Genomic DNA, 23,881 nt, shown 5'->3' with positions numbered 1-23,881 from the left:
GACATGAAAATGGTCCAATTCACGCACTTATCAAGAGAACATCCTTCCCTGGTCATCCCTAATGCATTTGATCTGGCAGACACACCAAACGCAAATGCTTAGTTTGTAAATTGTCTGAGTTTTGGAGTCAGTGGTGGAAAAAGTACCCAACTGTCAAGATTCCTTCATAGAAAATACCTCAAGTAAAATTGAAAGTCACCCAGTAAAATACTACTTGAGTAAAAGTCTAAAGGTATTTGGTTTTAAATATTGTTAAATATCAAAATTAAATGTAATTACTCAATTATACTTAAGTATCAAAGTGAAAGTAAAAGTGTAAATAATTTCAAAGTCCTTATATTAAGCAAACCAGATAGCACAATTTGTATTTATTTTTTGTTTACCTGTAGCCAGGGGCACTCTCCAATTTTTTTTCAAACGAAGCATTCGTGTTTAGTGAGTCCGCCAGATCAGAGGTAGTAGGGATGACCAGGGATGTTCTCTTGATAAGTGCGTGAATTTGACCATCTTCCTGTCCTGCTAAGCATTCAGAATGTAACGAGTACTTTTGGGTGTCAGGGAAAATGTATAGAGTAAAAGGTTCATTATTTTCTTTAGGAATGTAGTGAAGTAAAAGTAAAAGTTGTCCAAAATATAAATAGTAAAGTACAGATATCCCCCAAAAACGACTTACTTTAAAGTATTTTTTACTTAAGTACTTCACACCACTGGTTGGAATGTGCCCCTGGCTATCCATAAATAAAAAACAAGAAAATCGTGCCTTCTGGTTTGCTTAATATATGGAATGATTTATACTTTTACTTTTGATAAGTATATTTTAGCAATTACATTTACTTTTGATAATATTAAATAGGCTTATATTTAAAACCAAATACTTTTGTACTTTTACTCAAGTAGTATTTTACTGGGTGACTCACTTTTACTTGAGTCATTTTCTATTAAGATATCTTTACTTTTACTCAAGTATGACAATATGGTACTTTTCCACCACTGCAACTAAACATGGTGGAGTTAGCTTCCGTTAGTGCCTACAAAAAGACGACATTACTATTGCTCTATTTGAGCTCAGTTGTGTGTATTCTCTTTACTTTGACAGAATGCAATATGTGGAAAAATTGGTCACACAAGCATGTGTAACAGTATGTGTAACTCTTGAATAGGGATATTCAGAACATTTAACAAAGAGGGACTAACTTTTTAAGCCCATATTGGCTGTGGTCAGTTGTTCATATTGTGTTGTTGCCATCCACTGTTTCATTAAACTATTAACTACATTTTTTGTTTATTTACAGGTTTGATTATTGTATTTTGCCATGTCAAACAAGATGGGGCATATGCTGCGTTCAAAACATCTGGGAACTCGGGAAATCTCCAACATTCCAAGTCGGATGACCGTTCAAAACGATTTTTTTCCCAGTCAGAGCTCGTTTTTTCCCCGAGTTCCCAGTTGTCGTGAAAACACTGAAGTCCGAAGTGGAGTTCTGAGTTCCCAGTTCTTATGAACGTGGAAAAAAAACGTTCTTCATTATTATGCATTTTATTTTCCACTTATCCACATTTTTTGTTTTGTATGACGGTGGAGTTTTGGATTTCTTTACAACTTTTGAAATCGACTCCAAACGGCGTGGGGTAGGGTACCATTTAAATTATGCTGCCATCCTACACCTTTTGTATTATTTAGGTCATGTGTCTTTATTCTTTGGCGCAGATTATGATGACGTCTGAGCGTTCAAGCATTTTAGTCTGGAGTTGGACATGTTTATGGACTTCTGGGGCATTGTGATATGTATTATATTTATTTAATACAAATGTCGTTCGAACAGAGGAAAAAATAAACAGACTGACTAAACATACAATTATTCTTTTGGTTTGTGAAACCCCTGTGTAAGGACACAAAAGGGGGGACGTTCACCGCGGAAAGTAAATTCTTTTGAAGTGGAACTAATCATCTGAGGGATGGTTCTCGTTGTCCTAACAACGCAGCTGAATTGGAATGAGCCTCCCTTTTTGTTGAAGATATGTTTTCTTTCTTTCATTCAAAACTGATGATGATAGTAGTTTCACGCCCTGTCCACCCACATTGTCAGTCCAAACTTTTTTTTGCAGATAAGTCTTTACTTGGAGACGCCGAACACACGGCGGGTGACTCTTGGACTGTGACGTAAGCCTCGCCCTTCTGTCTCCAAGTCTACGCTTTATAATACCGTTATAATGAAAAGGGAATCGCACACCAAATCCTCCTCAATAACACTTATTTGAAAGACTGTGAAAAGATCAACACTCTTAGGCTACTCTTAAACATATTTTTATCTCCTTGATGATTATGCACTGATAACTTTCCCGTTTTTATATAATCGATTTTTGGAGTCTTAAGTCCAATCATATTCGGCCTATTTTGTTTATTTTGTGTTCATTGTAACTCAACGGCTTTTCTGTTCCCCAGTTCGCCAGAACAGTTATGCACAGCATCCAATAGTCTAGGCCTTCACGAATTTGACTTTATTGTTTGGCAATTTGAATAGCAGCTGCTCTAAAATTACAGACAGATATGGCAGACAGAAAGATGAAAGGCTGTATAGGCGTATGGCTAGACCAACACATAGGCATGATATATATGAAACCCCATTTGTTTAGCCTAAAGTTGGTTAACCCAATAAACTAGTATATAATAGAAAACAATTGTCAAGTGGAATTGATGATTGATAGGCCTATTGATTGATGACAATGACAAGTCTTTGGTATTATAATGAGTTGTAACTGTTGGTTCTACGTCGATGGTCTCCATATACACCCTCCGGGGCTTGTAAAAGGTAACTTTGGCCCCCTGACCTCGCACTAGGAATTCCATCCTCTCACCGTTACTAAATCTTTCTCCTTCACAGGCTATACCTTTGCTTCACAACGTTATAAACTGTTTGCCTTTTATGCAAGGCCTAGTAACCGAGGCATTTTATTGTCACCACGGGGGACCGGGGTTCAAGCAACAGCCGTTCCGACAAGAGAGGTGAACTGAAGGATAACTCTTACTGACTTGATGAAACTTTCAACAGTTTAGGCCTACTTTTCTGTTTAGCCTAATATTGTGTCTAACGAAAAAGACAGCCTGTTGCGGTTTGTTTTCAGAATAATTGTCTCCTGGTCATTATTTTGCTTATTAAAAACTCTTACAGTGCAGCATTTGTATTATTTGCGTCATTCTATCTATGCATTTGCCAAAGGGCCACTAATAGTCCCACCTGTGCGCTTTTAGGCCTATAATACATTATCAGGTTTGAATTGATCATATAGCTTATGGTCTAGCACAATAACTAAACTTTAGCCTTTTAAGTTACTTATGTATATTTCATCTTTTTATTAAGTAGCAATTGTCTATTAATACTAGATCGCCATTTTTGCATGATCAGGCTTGTTCTCATTTTAGTAGGGTGCCTTTAGAATAGGCCAAGACGTCTTGTGCTCCGGGTCGCCGGATTGCCTGGGCAAGAAATGGTTGAAGACCCCTGCTGTACAGCATTTTTTTTTGTCCCCTTAATGCGTAAAACTGGGCTAATGGTGTTTAATCCAACATATGAATCCTTTTAGACAGGGAAATGATGACGTTAGACAAGCAAAACAATTTGTGGATAAATTTGATTCATATCCTGGTTTCAGAGTTTATATCGATTTATTTTTTTTACATGCAACCAAACACATAAAAACAGAAATTGTGCTGTCCTCATCAACAAATTGAATACATTCTATTTCCTGAGAGTGCAAATCCCAAATCTGTTTAGCACGTTAGCCTACTTTTTCGTTTTACTCTGCTGTTGTTCATGTATTTTTGGCAGGACATTCAGACTGCTGATGCACGCTTTGAAAACAGCTCTGGTACAGTACGTTCTCTGAGTGATGTCACACAGGGGTGGGTCCCTCTGTGCAGCGACTGGAGAGCCCTGACGTCTCTCTCTCCGTTGAGGAAAAAAGGGCTGGGAGATAAAGTGAGCGGGATGCGACGTAAACGAAGTGGAGGTAGAATCTGGTCTGCTGCGCTCTGTACTGTAGTCTGGTAAAATTTTACCAGCTGCGTTATTATTGGATCACCAAATCGAGCGACAGTGTCCATAAATCGGGCTTAGTCAGAGAGCACGCACCGGATGCGCATGTGGCATTATGGTTAGACAGAATACACCTCTGACTACACCACCCTAAACTAATACTAGAGTAGCTTAATTCATATAAAATGTCATTAGAACAACAAAAATAAATAAATAGGCTACATTTACTTACACAGCAAACACTTGTTTAAATGTAGACTACTTGAGTGTAGTTACGATGCTGCAGATGTTTTACAAACGTGAATGGACGTATAGCCCAGGTCAGGGATGACTATTCCACCCTATAAGGCATTTTTCCACGCTAAGTAGCTACATAACGAGTTTCACGACTGGTAGCGTGATGTTTGTCTGGAATTTCCAACAATCCTTTGGCGTGCAACTATTTCTGTCATCTTTGCACGCCATGCGGTATCTGGTTGTCATTGTCACCACGGCAGAGGGGGAGCCGGGAGAGGACGCCAATGCCGTGCCAGTTGGCTCGAGTTGGTGAAAACAACAGGCAGACGCAGCACGATTCTAATCTCAATCGTTCCAGACATGAAGGTCACTCTCATGGCGATCGCAGTTTTACTTGTTTCATTAAGTATAACGTAGATCCCACCGCCTTAATATATCAATTGAGCTCATTTCGTCATTTTTAATTACACATTTACCACACGAGGAGGTTTTGCCCTTGGACCAGAGGCCACTGTAATTACGTCTATAAGAATTGTAAGAATTATAGAATTGTCTATAAGGTTGGGTGAGTAGACTACGCTACCATAAACACCTATTTTTAAAGACATTTGAGAAGAGTTAGAAAGCCAATAGAGGTTAAACAAGTTTATATGGGACATGCCACTGCTACAACACCATCGTTTTACGTTTTTTGTTTGCGCATTACGCACAAGACATACCCATTACGCACAAGGTATACATTTCCTAATTGGAAGAATAGAAAGGAAGCAGATTTCTTGGTCCTTCTGACATGGCTACAGGTAAAGTAAGTCATCCAGTTGGGTTAAGCGGCTCCAAACGATGTTATGTAATTGAAGATTTAAGAGGCATGGCTTACTTGGACTATTTATTCATCATTGATCTGGTCAACATACACACTGAACACACCGTTACTCTCTCGTTAAACAAACAGACACATTGCATACCTACCAAGGACAGTATTGTAAATATCAAGGGGACACCTGTTATTTCTGGCTCAGCAGGTTTGGACTTTAGTTGAGTGTCAACCTAATAATGGCTAATGAGCACCCGGTGACACATGTGTAGGCACCCAAACTATCATGGGGCCCATTAAACCATAACAATGTTATAATTAGCATTGTGGCTAAGGTTAACTTCAGCCCTGTAAATATCAAACTGGATGTGGGCCTGATTGGTCCACTGTTTGTGGGCAAGGGTGTGTGTGTGTGTGTGTGTGTGTGTGAGAGAGAGAGAGGGGGGGGGGGGGGGGGGGGGGGGGCATTGGACTAACCAAACGAATATATCCATTATGTTAATTCTCCATAACAATATCAAAAGATATAACATAAGGTGTGATTCTCACTTCTCTTTATATCATACTGTTTTTAGGCCTACTACAGAAAAGAACAGTGATGTACCCTTCCAAGTGTGTTATAAACATGCAACCCTGTCACTATTAAACTACCTTGCTTTGCCAACAGCGAAAATCAAGCAAATCGTCAATTTAGTCCATGACCAACACACAGAGACATCATTATTTCTTGGTCTTTTATTTTTGTCCTGTAAATTACAAGCCTAAGCCTGGAATACACAGCAGTCTTAAAAATGTATATTGGAAATGTTTTTGATCTTGTACCCCACTGCAAACACTTTCAGCTGTCTGCAGGTCTCCTAGCAACAGCAAACAAAGGCAGGGCCCATTTCAAGTTTCCCGCGGAGAGGCCAGTCCAGCGGAGCCTTTGATCTTGACAGGGAAAATAGCTGAGTGGGCACTACTGGCATTTGTCTTTCATTTACTCCACCCCCCCCCCCCAAAAAAAAGCTTTCTGGAACAGCCAAAATCTTCATCTGTCTGTCCCCTGCATCCAACCCCCCCCCCCCCCCCCCTGATAATCAACCATGGCAAAGCAGCTCATTGAAACATTACAGTGTTTGGTTGAAGTTCTTCGCTTTTTGTTTTGGTGCATAGTTACTGTTTTGAGTTGCTAGAATTTAGTAGACTAGTCATTTGTGGTTTCTCTGAGAGAATGAGCGAACACACAAAGTGAGTATTTGGTCCATTGTTTTCACCTCCTCTTTAAAGTCGACCTTATAGAGAATGTCGAGGCCTCTATCCCAGGATTGTGACTTACAATTATTTTCTAATCACATAATGTGTGTGTTTTCCTCCCCTACACAAGCGCATAAAGCTTTTTGTGTTTCAATGGAGCTGTGGCTATTTTCTCTGCTATGAAACTCCGGATGCTTGCAGCTCTCCAGACAAACATTGGAGCTGCCGTGGATTTTCAGGGTCTCCTATTTGGAATTCAGCTACGTCCATAAAGTGGGCCGCACATTGAGCACATTATTTTGAAGTTGATGCTCCTTTCGTAGTACATCCTGAGGAGCAAAATATAAATAGCCCACTCCTGCTGTATGTATGAACATTATGGGGGGGGGGGGGTAATAACTTTGGGCTATGTAATGTTATCTTACTCCAGCGCCCATTGCTTTCATCCAAAACAGCTCAGGAGATTAAACAAATTAAAGTGTTTCTCATTGTTTTGGTGTAATTTACTGTAATTGATGTTTCCATCTAGTTGCAGAGGCCTTGCTAGAGCAATTGTTTGTGTTTGTAGGAGGACACGGAGCCCAGTGGGGTGTATTGACTCAGGCTGTTGACTAATACTGCGCTAATGCCACGTTTTAGGCTAACACTGACCCAATTGTTTATGGGTGACCAAACAGTACCCAGGCTCTACACTGAGATCATGCTTTCATCTAAGTGGTGCACAGCTCTCTATGTAGTTGCATAGCATTTAGCAACTCAACGGAATGTGCTATACTGTATCTAGAATCATTTCAGTGAGCGAGTGCGCCCATGCGGTACGTTTATGTGTAGGCTAACACATTTGTTTTATGTGTGCAAGTCGTAAACTTTATATAATACACATTCATTACTATTCATTAGCATTTAAATGGAGTACACGGTAGTACCCTTCTAAAGGCATGTCGTGCTAGACCTCCATAGTCAATAACTCATTATATATACTGTATGGTATGTATATTTACATGGAAGCAGAGACCATCTCAATCTGTGTCGTTCCTCCATGCATGAAATGTACAGTTACAGTACACTTGGAATGAGTCCATGTGTATTGTGTTTGTGCCATTTACAACGTACAATATCACAGTTAGACTATATGACATTTTTGGAGTGTTGAAAAACAGGTATGGTGCAGAAGGAGTGTGGGTGTGGTAGCATTTGTCACTGCTCTCTTTAGGGGTTCAAAAGTAGCTTTGAAAATGTCTGTCTTTTTGTCTTGATGTCACACATTTTATTTTCGTACCGCATAAATCTGTTCAGGGACCCCAACATTTTTCCATCCATCAAGGGTGTCATTTAGAAAAAATGTGCAACTGAATTGCCACCCCCAGTCCTTCTGTATGTTAAATGGCTTGCTGTCTCCAAGAGACAAGGTGGGAGTCTGTTGTATGTTGTGGTGCACCGGCCGCCCTGTCCCATCTTAAAACACGACCCGTCGCACTAAATACACCCATCCCATGGCCAACTCATCCTGACACACACACGCACACTGTCCACCTCCAAAGTGTCCTCCTCCTCTCCACCTCTTTGACATTGCGACAGACAAACTTGTCCCGCCGCCGTTCGTTTCCAGGGAGACGCCTGAAAAGCTGGAGCTAACGGAGTCTGGCAGAATTGCCCCCGAAGTGATTGAGATGTTAACCTTCAGTGCTGTATCTCCTTCCCTCCCCCCCCCCCCCCCTCCTCACTCCTCCTCTCCCCAATTCCCCCCTCTTCTCTGGTCCCTCCATCTCTTTTCCTCAGCAGGCTGTCTCTCCTCCGACAGACTGCGCTGTGAGAGAGCCAAGCCATTAGACACTCCCAGTGCTGATAATGAAGGCACAAGAGGTGGTCCAAAGCAGCGTGATGCGGTGGAGGAGAGAAGAGCAGGAGCGGAGAAGGAAGGTAGATTAGGATAATTACCTGGCGTCGGTGGTAAAGAGAGAGAGAGAGAGAGAGAGAGAGAGAAAGATGTCTTACTTCCAGCCGTCTCCATTTGCAAAATGAGTATTACCGCAATAGTGCCAATTGCAGGATTGAGGATTCATGGTTTATGGGGTGGAAAAAGAGAAATTGTAACATCAACTGAGACATTTTTATTCCCAGGGAATGTCAATATAATGTGCTGTGTGATCTGATAATAGGAACAAAATAAATAAAAGGTTTCCAAATGTTGTTGTTGTTGTTGTTTGTAGTGAGTATTGATCATGTGGTATGTAAGTAGGCCTATGCATCACCAGCTATGCCAGCATGTACATATCTGTTGTTTATACAGCCTTGGCGCGGGTCTCCTACACCAGTAAGCACTAAATATCCTCAGTCACTAAGGCTTTGAAGAGCCTATGAGGTCAGGTTTTAAATTATGGTCTGCACCCACGCCACGCTTTCTCCACTCTCACAAATCCATTCGCCACACAATGCATTTCAAATGAAAGCAGCGTCACCATAACGCGCCTTAGGAGACATTAAGCTATAGTATGTTACTTTCATGTATGATAGCATGGCCCCTGTATGCTTTGATGTGCTCACTTTTTAATGCTTTATTAATAATAACACACTGGCTACTACTGACACCGTGCATGGCTGCTGTTCCCTCCCACACACTTTCTTTCCATCCCTCCATCCTCCTTCCATCCCTCCCTGGGTCTTGTTGTCTTTGGGTCAGACTGCTGGTGTGCTTGTGATTAGAGAGAATGATATGGGCCCGGAGATGAAGAGGGCCAGGAGAACCAATCAGAGAGAACTGGGTGTAAGGCGCTGCTCTCCTATTGGCTGCTGTTGGAATCAGACACATCTTCATTTCTTCTTCCATCCAGCCTGCTTTCACATCCAAGCCCCAGGGAAGTGGGAGGATTATAGTCCCTGTCTTTTGGGTGTGTGTGTGTTTGTGTGTGTGTGTGTGTGTGTGCACGTGAATGTCTGTGTGTGTGTGTGTGTGTGTGTGTGTGTGTAGTAAATGTCTTATAGACATAGAAGGTACAGAGTTTAGACACTGATAACACTAACCCTCCTCCAAGCCTGGCCCAGATACAGACACAGTGTTGGAAGTGCTGGCAGATTTTGAGGTACTGTCTTCTTCCAGCGACTCCAGCAGGGCATCAGCTCATTATGAATGAGAGACCAGCAACACTACTATTTGAATGTATTATTTATTTATCCTTTATTTAACCAGATAAGTTCAATTGAGATTTACATCTCTTGGATGTGTAATGGTGCTCACATTTGAAACGTTGATTTCTCACTGGCTTTCTCTCACTCCTATTTTTTCCAGTCGTTATTTTGTACAACAGTCGATTAAAATGAAGATTTAACATATTCATTTAGATTTGACAGAGATTTTTCCTAATTCATTGTCACATCCTGACCAGTAATAGGGGTTATTTGTTATTGTAGTTTGGTCAGGACGTGGCAGGGGGTATTTGTTTTATGTGGTTCGGGGGTTATGTGTATGTAGAGGGGTGTTTTATTTATGTGTTCCGGGGTTTTGGTGTATGTTCTGGTTTTGGTATTGTAGGTTTTCCTAGTTTGTATATTTCTTTGTTGGTCTGTGTGGCTCTCGATCAGGAACAGCTGTACATTGTTGTTCCTGATTGAGAGTCATATATAGGGAGCTTGTTTTCACCTGGTTGATTGTGGGTAGTTGTATTTGCACTGCTGTTGTTTAGCCTGCAAATCTGTTAGCTGTCGTTCTTTGTTTATTGTTTTTCCGTGTTCGCTATAATAAATATAATTATGAGCACTCAATCCGCTGTGCCTTGGTCTCTACATTACGACACCCGTGACAGAACTACCCACCAAACACGGACCAAGCAGCGGAGGAAGGAGCAACGGGTGGACTGTCGTGAGTCATGGACTTGGGAGGAGATTCTGGCCGGAGAGGGCCCATGGAGGAAGTCTGGTGAGGACCGGGAATGCTACTGGGGAACACGGCTGGCGAGGAAGCCGGAGAGGCACCCCCAATATTTTTTTGGGGGGGGCACACGGGTAGTTTGGCTGGGCCAAGGGTGAGCCCTTAGCCAGCTCCCGTGGTTGTTCTGGGGAACGTATGGAGTGGAGAGCGCCGAGGTATGCTGAAGTGCGCACGATTTCGCCCATACGCACGCACAGTCCGGTGCGAGTGATCCCAGCCCCTCGCAAGTGCCGTGCTAGAGTGGGCATCCAGCCTGGTAGGAGGATGCCTGCACAGCGCATCTGTTCACCGGTGCGCCTCCTAGGTCCAGGCTACCCTATGCCCGCTCTACGCACGGCAACCATCAGGCCCCTGCACAGCCCAGTTCGCCCTGTACCAGCACTCCGCTCGTACAGGGCTACTAGTTCCATCCAGCCAGGACGGGTTGTGCAGGAGGTGCGATCGAGACCGCCAGTGTGCCTCCACGGCCCGGTATATTCAGTACCGGCACCACGCACCAGGCCTCCAGTGCGTCAGCCCAGTCCTATTCAGCCTGTTCCCGCTCCTCGCACTAGCCTTAAAGTGCGTGTCTCCAGTCTGGTACCTCCACTACCAGCCCCACGCACTAGGCTTCCAGTGCGTCAGCTCAGTCCCGAGCTTCCGACGACAGTACTCCGTCCAGAGTGTCTGACGACAGTACCTCGTCCAGATTGTCCGGCAACAGTACCTCGTCCAGAGTGTCCGGCAACAGTACCTCGTCCAGAGTGTCCGGCAACCGTACCTCGTCCAGAGTGTCCGGCAACAGTACCTCGTCCAGAGTGTCCGGCAACAGTATCTCGTCCAGAGTATCCGGCAACAGTGTCTAGTCCGGAACCGAATGAGACGGCCTACAGTCCGGCACCGAGTGAGTCTGCCTACGGTCCGGAACCGAGTGAGTCTGCCTACAGTCCGGAACCGAGTGAGTCTGCCTACGGTCCGGAACCGAGTGAGTCTGCCTACGGTCCGGAACCGAATGAGTCACCCTACAGTCCAGGGTCTACAGTGACACGAGTCAGGCCTAGGTATTTGGGAGGAGTGGACTGGTCAGGGGGTGGTCTTAGGCCCGAGCCTAAGCCACCTCCACTGTAGGAGGTTTGGGTAGGGGGGGTGTAGCACAGGAGCCGTCGTTGACGGCAGCCACCCTCCCTTCCCTCCCTTTAGTTAGGGGTTTATTTTTTATTATTTTTTTGAGGTGCATACGGGGTCTGCACCTTTGGGGGGGGGGGGGGGGGGGGGGGTACTGTCACGTCCAGTAATAGGACCAGTAATAGGGGTTATTTGTTATTGTAGTTTGGTCAGGACGTGGCAGGGGGTATTTGTTTTATGTGGTTCGGGGGTTATGTGTATGTAGAGGGGTGTTTTATTTATGTGTTCCGGGGTTTTGGTGTATGTTCTTGTTTTGGTATTCTAAGTTTTTCTAGTTTGTATATTTCTTTGTTGGTCTGTGTGGCTCTCGATCAGGAACAGCTGTACATTGTTGTTCCTGATTGAGAGTCATATATAGGGAGCTTGTTTTCACCTGGTTGATTGTGGGTAGTTGTATTTGCACTGCTGTTGTTTAGCCTGCAAATCTGTTAGCTGTCGTTCTTTGTTTATTGTTTTTCCGTGTTCGCTATAATAAATATAATTATGAGCACGCAACCCGCTGCGCCTTGGTCTCTACATTACGACACCCGTGACATTCATTGACTGGCTGATCTTGTTACTACACATCTGACATTGGTGAAGTATTCTGCTCATTCTATGTTTTCTGTTGTAACCTAGTTGTGTACCTAACACTGGTTGTCAGTCATTCAACATTTACTTTTTTCACGGTGATGTCACTTTGCTGTATTTTACCTTGCATTACTTTCAGTAATTTTCAGCATTCACCCCATTTCAATAAAAAACGTCTCCAGTCAAAGAATCCATGCATCCCCTTACAAAAGAAACGTGAAATTTGCAGTTTCACATGTGAAAATAGCTTTTTCACGTGTAATGGCTGTTTTCACATGTTGAGCTTAAACGTCACATGTGAAACCACATTTAGAGTTCACATGTTAAAACCTGTTGTGGATAGGGGGCAGTATTTTCACGGCCCGATGAAAAAAACGTACCCGATTTAAACTGGTTACTACTCTTGCCCAGAAACGAGAATATGCATATGATTAGTAGATTTGGATAGAAAACACTCTGAAGTTTATAAAACAGTTTGAATGGTGTCTGTGAGTATAACAGAACTCATATGGCAGGCAAAAACCTGAGAAGTTTCCAAGCAGGAAGTGGCCTGTCTGTAAATTTGTAGTTCTTCTTTTTGTTCTCTATCGAAACTACAGTATCTGAGCTGTTACGAAGCACTTTCTAAGGCTTCCATTGGCTCTCTAAAGCCTTCAGAAAGCGGATTGAGGCATCTCCTGTCTCTGGGCAGAGTATACTAGCACAGTTTGTCAGTGGTCTGCCTAGTGGCAAAGAGATTGGAGATGCGCGGTCCCGCGACCATGCTATTTTTTATTTTCTCTCTTTGAATGAATACACTATTGTCCGGTTGGAATATTATCGCTATTTTACGAGAAAAATACCACAAAAATTGATTTTAAACAGCGTTTGACATGCTTCTAAGTACGGTAAAGGAACATTTTGATTTTTTTTGTCTCGAAATGCGCTTGCGCGATATCCTTTGGATAGTGACCTGAACGCACAAACAAAACAGAGGTATTTGGACATAACTATGGATTATTTGGAACAAAAACAACATTTGTTGTTGAAGTAGCAGTCCTGGGAGTGCATTCTGACGAAGATCAGCAAAGGTAATACAATTTTTCTAATAGTAATTTTGAGTTTAGTGAGTCCCGAACTTGGCAGGTGTCAAAATAGCTAGCCGTGATGGCTGAGCTATGTACTCAGAATATTGCAAAATGTGCTTTCGCCGAAAAGCTATTTTAAAATCTGACATAGCGATTGCATAAAGGAGTTCTGTATCTATAATTCTTAAAATAATTGTTATGTATTTTGTCAACGTTTATGATGAGTAATTGTTGTGTTCTGAACATCACATGCTAATGTAAAAAGCTGTTTTTGGATATAAATATGAACTTGATTGAACAAAACATGCATGTATTGTATAACATAATGTCCTAGGAGTGTCATCTGATGAAGATCATCAAAGGTTAGTGCTTCATTTAGCTGTGTTTTTGGTTTATGTGACATATATGCTTGCTTGGAAAATGGCTGTGTGATTATTTTTGGCTGTGTACTCTCCTAACATAATCTAATGTTTTGCTTTCGCTGTAAAGCCTTTTGAAATCAGACAATGTGGTTAGATTAACGAGAGTCTTGTCTTTAAAATGTTGTAAAATAGTCATATGTTTGAAAAATTTAAATTATAGCATTTTTTAGGTTTTTGTATTTCGCGCCACGCTCTATCATTTGTGATTTTTCTCAACAAACCGCCTGTCACACTTTCGCATCTGCGGTAAAGGTGACAGAGCTAGACTGGTGTTTGTCAGACCATCTGTAGCGTCCGAACACGATGGCGTTCTCCATTTTGATCTACGACCCCCACAAGCTTCTTGGGACTCGTCTGAAGTTGGTACAGCCGATCTGCCAACTTCTGTTTGTTGCATCCGAATAGTTTGGGCTTCACGAACATGTACAGTACCATTCAAAAGTTTGGACACACCTACTGATTCAAGGGTTTTTCTTTATTTGTACTATTTTCTACATTGTAGAATAATAGTGAAGACATCAAAACTATGAAATAACACACATGGAATCATGTAGTAACCAAAAAGTGTTAAACAAATATTATATTTGAGATTCTTCAAAGTAGCCACCCTTTGCCTTGATGACAGCTTTGCACGCTCTTGGCATTCTCTCAACCAGCTTCATGAGGTAGTCACCTGGAATGCATTTCAATGAACAGGTGTGCCTTGTTAAAAGTTAATTTGTGGAATTTCTTTCCTTCTTGTTTGAGCCAATTAGTTGTGTTGTGACAAGGCAGGGTGGTATACAGAAGATAGGGCTATTTGGTAAAAGACCAAGTCCATATTATGGCAAGAACAGCTCAAATAAGCAAAGAGAAACCACAGTTCATCGTTGCTTTAATAGATCCAGAACATTTCAAGAACTTTGAAAGTTTCTTCAAGTGCAGTCGCAAAAACCATCAAGCTCTATGATGAAACTGGCTCTCATGAGGACCGCCACAGGAAAGGAAGACCCAGAGTTACCTCTGCTGCAGAGGATAAGTTCATTAGAGTTACCAGCCTCAGAAATTGCAGCCCAAATAAATGCTTCACAGAGTTCAAGTAACAGACACATCTCAACATCAACTGTTCAAATAAGACTATGTGAATCAGGTCTTCATGGTCGAATTGCTGCAAAGAAACCACTACTAAAGGACACCAATAAGAAGAAGAGTCTTGCTTTGGCCAAGAAACACGAGCAATGGACATTAGACCGGTGGAAATCTGTCCTTTGGTCTGATGAGTCCAAATTTGAGATTTTTGGTTATAACCGCCGTGTCTTTTTGAGACGCGGAGTCTTCTAATTGGTGTCCTTTAGTAGTGGTTTCTTTGCAGTAATTTGACCATGAAGGCCTGATTCACTCAGTCTCCTCTGAACAGTTGATATTGAGATGTGTCTGTTACTTTTATTTGGGCTGCAATTTATGAGTCTGGTAACTCTAATGAATTTATCCTCTGCAGTAGAGGTAACTCTGGGTCTTCCTTTCCTGTGGCGGTCCTCATGAGAGCCTGTTTCATCATAGCGCTTGATGGTTTTTGAGACTGCACTTGAAGAAACTTTCAAACTTAAAGTAATGATGGACTGTCGTTTCTCTTTGTTTATCTGAGCTGTTCTTGCCATAATATGGACTTGGTCTTTTACCAAATAGGGAAGCATACAATGTAGAAAATTGTAAAAATAAAGAAAAACCCTTGAATGAGTCGGTGTCTCCAAACTTTTGACTGGTACTGTGTATACAGTGCCTTGAGAAAGTATTCGGCCCCCTTGAACTTTTCGACCTTTTGCCACATTTCAGGCTTCAAACATAAAGATATAAAACTGTAATTTTTGTGAAGAATCAACAACAAGTGGGACACAATCATGAAGTGGAACGAAATTTATTGGATATTTCAAACTTTTTAACAAATAAAAAACTGAAAAATTGGGCGTGCAAAATTATTCAGCCCCTTTACTTTCAGTGCAGCAAACTCTCTCCAGAAGTTCAGTGAGGATCTCTGAATGATCCAATGTTGACCTAAATGACTAATGATGATAAATAGAATCCACCTGTGTGTAATCAAGTCTCCGTATAAATGCACCTGCTCTGTGATAGTCTCAGAGGTCCGTTTAAAGCGCAGAGAGCATCATGAAGAACAAGGAACACACCAGGCAGGTCCGAGATACTGTGGTGGAGAAGTTTAAAGCCGGATTTGTATACAAAAAGATTTCCCAAGCTTTAAACATCCCAAGGAGCACTGTGCAAGCGATAATATTGAAATGGAAGGAGTATCAGACCACTGCAAATCTACGAAGACCCGGCCGTCCCTCTAAACTTTCAGCTCATACAAGGAGAAGACTGATCAGAGATGCAGCCAAGAGGCCCATGATCACTCTGGATGAACTGCAGAGATCTACAGCTGAGGTGGGAGACTCTGTCCATAGGACAACAATCAGTCGTATACTGCACAAATCTGGCCTTTATGGAAGAGTGGCAAGAAGAAAGCCATTTCTTAAAGATATCCATAAAAAGTGTTGTTTAAAGTTTGCCACTAGCCACCTGGGAGTCACACCAAACATGTGGAAGAAGGTACTCTGGTCAGATGAAACCAAAATCGAACTTTTTGGCAACAATGCAAAACGTTATGTTTGGCGTAAAAGCAACACAGCTCATCACCCTGAACACACCATCCCCACTGTCAAACATGGTGGTGGCAGCATCATGGTTTGGGCCTGCTTTTCTTCAGCAGGGGCAGGGAAGATGGTTAAAATTGATGGGAAGATGGATGGAGCCAAATACAGGACCATTCTGGAAGAAAACCTGATGGAGTCTGCAAAAGACCTGAGACTGGGACGGAGATTTGTCTTCCAACAAGACAATGATCCAAAACATAAAGCAAAATCTACAATGGAATGGTTCACAAATAAACATATCCAGGTGTTAGAATGGCCAAGTCAAAGTCCAGACCTGAATCCAATCGAGAATCTGTGGAAAGAACTGAAAACTGCTGTTCACAAACGCTCTCCATCCAACCTCACTGAGCTCGAGCTGTTTTGCAAGGAGGAATGGGCAAAAATGTCAGTCTCTCGATGTGCAAAACTGATAGAGACATACCCCAAGCGACTTACAGCTGTAATCGCAGCAAAAGGTGGCGCTACAAAGTATTAACTTACAGGGGCTGAATAATTTTGCATGGCCAATTTTTCAGTTTTTTATTTGTTAAAAAAGTTTGAAATATCCAATAAATTTCGTTCCACTTCATAATTGTGTCCCACTTGTTGTTGATTCTTCACAAAAAATTACAGTTTTATATCTTTATGTTTGAAGCCTGAAATGTGGCAAAAGGTCGAAAAGTTCAAGGGGGCCGAATACTTTCGCAAGGCACTGTATATATATATATATATATATATATATATATTAATCTGTTCCCTTTTGCTTTCAGTGTTAGACCGCACCCTGTCTACAACATCACAGCCAGTCAACACTGGGGCTGTGACTACTGGCATGACTGGGACCAGTGTGGGCCCAGACTCCTCTCCTCCATACCCAGACCGTAGCAGCTGATCCCCATCCCCACCAGGGGCACCTGGCTCCCCTCCCTCCTCTGGCTGGATCAATGACTAGAGCCATCCCATCCCAGGGACCAGGGGTCAGCATCAAAAGCCCCCTGCCCACGTCCTTGCCACCTGGTGCACTCTTTAGGATGAGGGGGTACACTTCCACCCCTCCACCCTCCTCCTGAACAGACCAGGCTGTTTGGACATGGAGCCAGAACAGGGCCTTCGTGTGATCTCCCGCGCCCCCTCCTCAGCTGCCCCCCACAGGGAGAGGGCCAGGGGTCAACCCCATCAGACCACCACAGGGCTCACAGAGCCATTTGATGAGGGGATCTGTTTTGGATTTCATAATGCCCGCTGAATCATGATCCTGAGCCCTCCTAAACTTGGTTATGATGTGTTAAATGTGTAATCTGTTTGTCAAAAGCTTCATGTTGGAAAAATGTTTGTTTTCAGGGATTTATGGATGTGAAGTTGACCTGATCAATTAAGGCTTGTAGATGACTGTTTTCCTGATTTGAACATACAGTACATATACAACATTACTCACTTGACTTCATTACTGGTTCAAATGAACATATCGACAACATACTGTTATTTATGATACTGTTTATTAGGTCATTAAGTAATTGGGGCATATATGACACCATATTGACAGTTATGATAATTAATCTGACATGTTTCTGACTAATCACAAAAGACTTCCATTTCACTAACTCCTTCATAATAATGTACGATGTGTCTCTACCTCACAGTCCTACCAATGAAAAACTGGACATGCAATATAAAAAAAATGCGGCCACTCTTGAAGGACAATAGAAGTTAAATATACGAGAATATGTTATTAAAATGAATACCTTTTTGACATTGTTGCCTTCAATCCAGTGTTAGACTTTACTGACTGACTTTACTGACTCGTGGAAGTGTTTTATGGTCATTAAACTTTGATACAACATACCCAGTATGAAGACTCAGTTTCTCTGTGATACAGAGCCTGCATGTCGTTCAGGCTGTCAGTACATCATGAATACATATTAATGAACCCAGATTTCTAAATCTGTTTATTGAGCTTCTTCTTCCATTTCCTCCCTCCATTCTTTCCTCTAGTGCGTTAGCAGATCCCAGTATGTCCCCTAGTCTTGTGACAAGGGATGAAAAGGAGAGAAAAAAAAGGTCTAATGAGTTTGGCAAAAGGAGGACGGAGGGGGGAGACAGATGGCATGAAGTCTGCGTGGCTCTGGCGTGGCTCGCCTGGTGCTAAAATCCTCCTCTCTCACATTCCAACAAATCCTAGCAGGAGGTTGGGGAGTCTGCCACACCACTCAGTGGATCCACGGGGTTCTCTCTGCACCCCTTTCCTCGCTCCCCTGCACCCTCGTAAGTCCCTGACCAAGGGTGTCAGCCTCCCCCATACCATATCCCCACATGTATACATATATTAACATGTTTATACAGTATATATAGTATGATGGGCCATTTTATTGGCCTGCTAAGATAATAAACACAGGAGGGTGTGAGACAGAGACAGGCGCTGATTGTTAGTATGGAATTGGGCGTGTGGGATCAAATTGGGAGTGGACCTATCCCTCCACTCTAGTGTCAAATCTCATTGAGTAAACATAGGACCAAAGCATGGAGGCAAAGACTGTAATCCATTTATATGAGAGGAAGAAAACCTAAGTAGCTTTTCAATTAGTTTCGCCACCCCTAGCTTCTGATAAGGAGGAAACGCTGGCGAGTTGAGCCTGTCACAGGCCAGACATGCCCCTCTCAGATTGCCCCATATTCTCCTCAGTCGGTCCGTCGGTGGGGCTTATGGCCAAATGTACAGTAAGTGTAACTGCATGGTAATCACACACAGACAGTATGCCCCACCACTGGCCCGCGGTGACCGCATGACGTCTTCATGTGTTTCCACTTCTAAATTGTTTTGGATTGCATTTGAATTTTAGGAATGTGCATTGAGGAGCACCATATAAAAGTACATCAGCGATATGATAATCATGTTTATAATGTATATTACGGACTATCTCTCTCACTATTCTCTCTCCCTCCCTCTCTCTTTCGTCTCTCTGTCTGTCTCTCTGTGTATAATTGACTGTATAGTGCACACTCAATCTCTAACACACTTTTTTTCTGTCTCTCTGCACGTATATATTGTGTATAATGTACTGTGCAGTGTACACTATCAATCTTAATCTCACTATCTCGCTCTCTCCCTATCCTCTCTCTCTCTCTCTCTCTCTCTCCTCTCCTCTCTCTCTCTCTCTCTCTCTCTCCCTCTCTCTCTCTCTCTCCCTCTCCCTCTCTCTCTCTCTCTGCACTTTGCCTTCTGCTCGTGCTATTGAGTGGCTCTTCTGGGAATGGAGGACGCTGTGAAAAGGTCACAGGAGGTTTGAGTATCAAATTACTGTTAATGATAATGATAATAAAAAGAGAAATCTGCTCCAAATCTATCTCTGAGCTTTTTTCCCCTCCGTATGGAATGTGATTTATGTGCGGTTGGTCTTATGTATTGCTTTGCATGATTGTAAGGTGGTGTGTAATTCATTACAATGCAAAAACTGTTGTTCATTTGTTGTTCTATGCTAATGTGTATCGAGCTGTATGTCATTCATGTGTCTCAGAGGCTACTATGGTGAACGACACAGTAGTGAGCCATCTGGGTTGTACAGAGCATCACACTACAAAATGACATCTCAACATCTCAATCCCAAAGCTTTACACAAACATTTAAATCCCCAACACTGCATTTCAAGTTACAACCACAGAAAATGCTAATATTTTACACTGCCCTAAACTTGGCTTATGTCTTCGCTGAAACTGTAATTACACTACATTATATAATTATAATAATCACTTGCTCTCGGTCTTTCGTCAGATTCTTAATTACACTATACTGATACAGATGTAGGATCATCATTTGAGCCAGTTTGCTACAGCAGGAAAATAATCCTGCAGCAAGAGGAAATGTGAATTAGAATCCATTTTTCATAAAGGAAAATCAAGTCTGAAATGTAAAAGTGAAAATGATAACCTTCAGAAGCCTTTTTAAACCTCAAAATGTAAATGTATTGCATTGCAGGAACTTTCTCCTGCAACAGGGTGTTTAAATTAAGATCCTACACCTGTTAAGCTGATTCCATTTGACCACAAAGCCATAATACATAAATCTGCAGTGACTTTCCCTCCCTCCCTACAGCACAGAGACTGAGAGGTTGGCTGTCCTTCCTTGGTGGCAGGGCAGAGTGGCATCTTGACATTACCATCCCCAGGCCCGCTGGCACAGCTGTCACCCACAGGATGGGAGACTGGCAGGGTCGATGGCCGCATGGCGTGCCTGTTGGCTGCCGCCCTCCGTCCCCCTCTGTCCCCTCCATCCCATCTCTCAGTGAAAGGGCAAGATGGCCTCCGCCAGTCTCTCAGTGCATTGATCAGAGGCCAGACCTCCATTAGCTAAAGGTCATCGGGTTCACTGTGCTCTGTGCCGTCCCTACAGCTCCCCATGACCATGGTGGTGGGAGGATGTCCGTTACTTGCCCTACCTCCATTCCAACCGAGACTAGCATGCTAGCAGATACCCATAGACTTCCAGTCATTGTGCTAACGCTAGTTAGCGTTGGCTCGTCAAACTACCTCTAACTTCCTTTATACTGGACATAAAAATGGTATCCATAAGTTCATCTGACTCAGGGGAAGTGGATAAAGGGCTTCATTGCCAAAATTCTGAAGTATCCCTTCAAATATCAAAAGTAAATGTAATTACTAAAATATACTTAAGTATCATAATTTCACATTCTTTATATTAATCAAACCAGATGGCACCATTTTCTTGTTTTTATATTTACGGATAGCCAAGGGCACACTCCAACACTCAGACTTCATTTACAAATGCAATATTTGTGTTTAGTGAGTCTGCCAGATCAGAGGCAGTAGGGATGACCAGGGATGTTCTCTTGATAAGTGTGTGAATTGGACCATTTTCCTGTCCTGCTAAGCATTCGAAATATAACGAGTACTTTTGGGTGTCAGGAAATGTTGTAAATTACTATTGTAGCTGGAAACGGCAGGTTTTTAATGGAATATCTACATAGACGTACAGAGGCCCATTATCAGCAACCGTCACTCCCTAGAAGGCCCGCATCCTGGAGTCGCCTCTTCACTGTTGACGTTGAGACTGGTGTTTTTTTCAGGTACTATTTAATGAACCTGCCAGTTGAGGACTTGTGAGGTGTCTGTTTCTCAAACTAGACACTCTAATGTACTTGTCCTCTTGCTCAGTTGTGCACCGGGGTCTCCCACTCCTCTTTCCATTCTGTTTAGAGCAAGTTTGCGCTGTTCTGTGAAGGGAGTAGTACACAGCGTTGTATGAGATCTTCAGTTTCTTGGCAATTTTTCGCATGGAAAACCTTCATTTCTCAGAACAAGAGTTTCAGAAGAAAGTCATTTATTTCTGGCCATTTTGAGCCTGTAATCGAACCCACAAATACTGATGGTCCAGATACTCAACTAGACTAAAGAAGGCCCGTTTTATTGCTTCTTTAATCAGTACAGCAGTTTTCAGCTGTGCTATCATAATTGCAAAAGGGTTTTCTAATGATCAATTAGCCTTTTAAAATGAAAAATGTGGATTAGCTAACACAATGTGCCATTAGAACACAGGAGTGATGGTTGCTGATAATGGGCCTCTGTACACCTATGTAGATATTCCATAAAAAAATCTGCTGTTTCCAGCTACAATAGTCATTTACAACATTAACAATGTCTACACTGTATTTCTGGTCAGTTTGACGTTATTTTACTGGACAAAAAAATGTACCTTTCTTTCAAAAACAAGGACATTTCTAAGTGACCCCAAACTTTTGAACGGTAGGGTAAATAGTAAAGTACAGATACCCCCAAAAACGACATAAGTAGTACTTTAAAGTATTTTTTACTTAAGTACTTTACATCACTGTTAATTTTCCCCTACTCTGTTTGATCACCCACAATATGCTACACCATTGTACCTCTTCCAGATATTATTACTGTGTCCACCTAAAATCAAAGACTCCTTCATTCTAATTCTCTCCCTCCAGTAGAATGGCACAATAAAGGAGGTGCCTCACCTACTACAGAAGATCACAGCAGCACAATTACATCAAATTGCTAGGCCAGACCCGTGGTTTCACATTGCGCTGATCATCGCTGAATCACAGTTGGCCTTATATGGTTCATCCAGCCTGTGAATGAATGGGGGATAATTGTGGTGCTAAATAGTGTGAAGGCTGAGCCTGCCACCGGGTGGGATCCATTTCCTGTGTTGTCAGGGGCACCAGTGATGGAGAGGGCTGTGCCTGCCTGCGTCTGTTGCACACACAGAAAGGCAGATGAACTTATTTGCATACACACACTCACAGTCACACAAGGATACAAACACGCTTACACAAACACACACACAGAGATATACACACTCCACACACACACAGATATACACACTCCACACACACTCATACACACACACACAGATATACACACTCCACACACACACACACACACACACACACACACACACACACACACACACACACACACACACACACACACACACACACACACACACACACACACACACACACACACACACAGATATACACACTCCACACACACACAGATGTACACGCTCCACACACACACACAGATATACACACTCCACACACACAGATATACACACTCCACACACACACACAGATGTACACGCTCCACACACACACACAGATGTACACGCTCCACACACACACACAGATATACACACTCCACACACACACACAGATATACACACTCCACACACACAGAGATATACACACTCCACACACACACAGATATGCACACTCCACACACACACACAGATATACACACTCCACACACAGATATACACACTCCACACACACACACACACACACAGATATACACACTCCACACACACACACACAGATATACACACTCCACACACACACACACACAGATATACACACTCCACACACACACACACACACACACACACACACACACACACACACACACACACACAGATATACACACTCCAGACACACAAATGATGATTGTCTCTTGCTTCTGTCAGGTTGTGATTTTTTTCCTCCAGCCATGGAGACCTCATCCTGGGAAATTGAGCAATTTCTGATTGAAAACAGTGCCGGTAATTAGAGCACTCACTATTTGTAACCACTTGGCATAACATTAGTATGCAAAGCTGGCAGTCAGCTAATCTGAGGGAAAACGTTTGTTTCCTTAATTGCCCTCTTAGGACAAAAGTGAAGGGGGGGTAGAGTAAAATTTGAACATTTGAACGTGCTTCTGCTAGAATGGAGCCTGGTGTGTTCAGGGGACGTGGCTCCTCCAACACGGTTTTTAACTTCCCTAATGGACAGACAACACATAGGCATACACACATGCACAGTCACACATACACTGGCACACACATGGGCATTCATACACAAGCACAGACACACACATGGTCATACACACTTGGGTACAGATGCATATAAATGATTAACAGTGATTTGGCACATGAACTACACAACATGACAATGGACAATGAAATAATCTTCCTATTTTATTCTGTGTAAGAGGGCATATCAATCCACCTGGTCTGTGTCAGGCCAGTCGTTCCTCTCCATCCTACCTGCCTCCTCACCTTGGTTTCACTTACATTAGGACGACATTACCTCACACTGCCGAAGGGTCACCCTCTCTTCTCACCCTCATCATCTTCAGCGGCTTTTTTTCATTTGACCTATTCAGTGCTAGCTCTTTCTAACAGGGTAGGAATATTCCCCTTCTCTACTGCACTATCTTTAATAT

At 42.6% G+C, this 23,881-nt stretch overlaps 1 long non-coding RNA gene across 2 annotated transcripts in view; it reads left to right on the top strand.

The window, feature by feature from the left end:
• The window catches only part of LOC145879509 (uncharacterized), a 153,267-nt gene extending 135,290 nt beyond the window's left edge, over positions 1-17,977 (top strand). For both annotated transcript variants that reach the window (XR_014392314.1, XR_014392315.1), the window contains exon 3: positions 16,906-17,977. This is a non-coding gene — a long non-coding RNA (uncharacterized LOC145879509). The remainder of the gene's footprint in view (positions 1-16,905) is intronic.
• The last annotated feature ends 5,904 nt before the right edge of the window (positions 17,978-23,881 follow it).

Source organism: Salmo salar, chromosome 05 (assembly GCF_965601325.2).
Source record: "Salmo salar chromosome 05, fSalSal1, whole genome shotgun sequence".
Taxonomy (NCBI): domain Eukaryota; kingdom Metazoa; phylum Chordata; class Actinopteri; order Salmoniformes; family Salmonidae; genus Salmo; species Salmo salar.
The sequence above is the reverse complement of the archived record's forward strand: the minus strand, read 5'-3'. Positions and strand labels throughout refer to the sequence as shown.